A 672-nucleotide genomic window follows, 5' to 3' on the forward strand; every position below is an offset into this window, starting at 1 on the left:
GCCCGTGTGAGTAATTGGAGTGAGGAAGACGTAGTAAACATCATAAAGGCCAAGTTAACAGGTGAAGCTAGGCAGTTCGTTAGCGCTAGAGACCAGTTAACCAACGTGAACGTGAGATATGAAGTGTTGAAAACGGCACTACTGGTCCGTTTTACTGAGAAATTGCCAGTTCGGTACAACTATAATCTACTACACGAAGCCACGCAAGAGAAGGAAGAGTCGCCCATCCAGTTTTCAGACAGGTGTCGGGCACGGAGCACGAAGACCGTGAGGAAGAGCGAAGACCCGACAGTGCAGCGCATATTAAAAGAGGAAGCAGAATTTGGGCTCCTCACTAGTTTCGTCTATGGAATGAGAGGAGAGGCAGGAAGGGAGTTACGGAATCGGAATCCGGAAACTCTGGACCAGGCGCTAAACATAGCGACCGAGGTATACAATGCGAAACGGATGGAACCGCACCGCAAGGAACATGGTACACTATCCGTGAAGACGGAAAGGAAGAGCTTCACGAGTCCGAAGGGATACAGATCACCATGGAATCAGAGAAGCCAGCCGCGAGGATCGCCGGTACGACGATCCAAGGAACGAAGAGATACGAACAGAGATTGGGTTTGACCCCCAGTCAAGTGTTTTTCGTGTGGACGGCAAGGCCACATAGCGAGGGATTGTGAG

The sequence above is a fragment of the Cryptotermes secundus genome, unplaced genomic scaffold (genome assembly GCF_002891405.2).
Source record: "Cryptotermes secundus unplaced genomic scaffold, Csec_1.0 scaffold1143, whole genome shotgun sequence".
Classification (NCBI taxonomy): Eukaryota; Metazoa; Arthropoda; class Insecta; order Blattodea; family Kalotermitidae; genus Cryptotermes; species Cryptotermes secundus.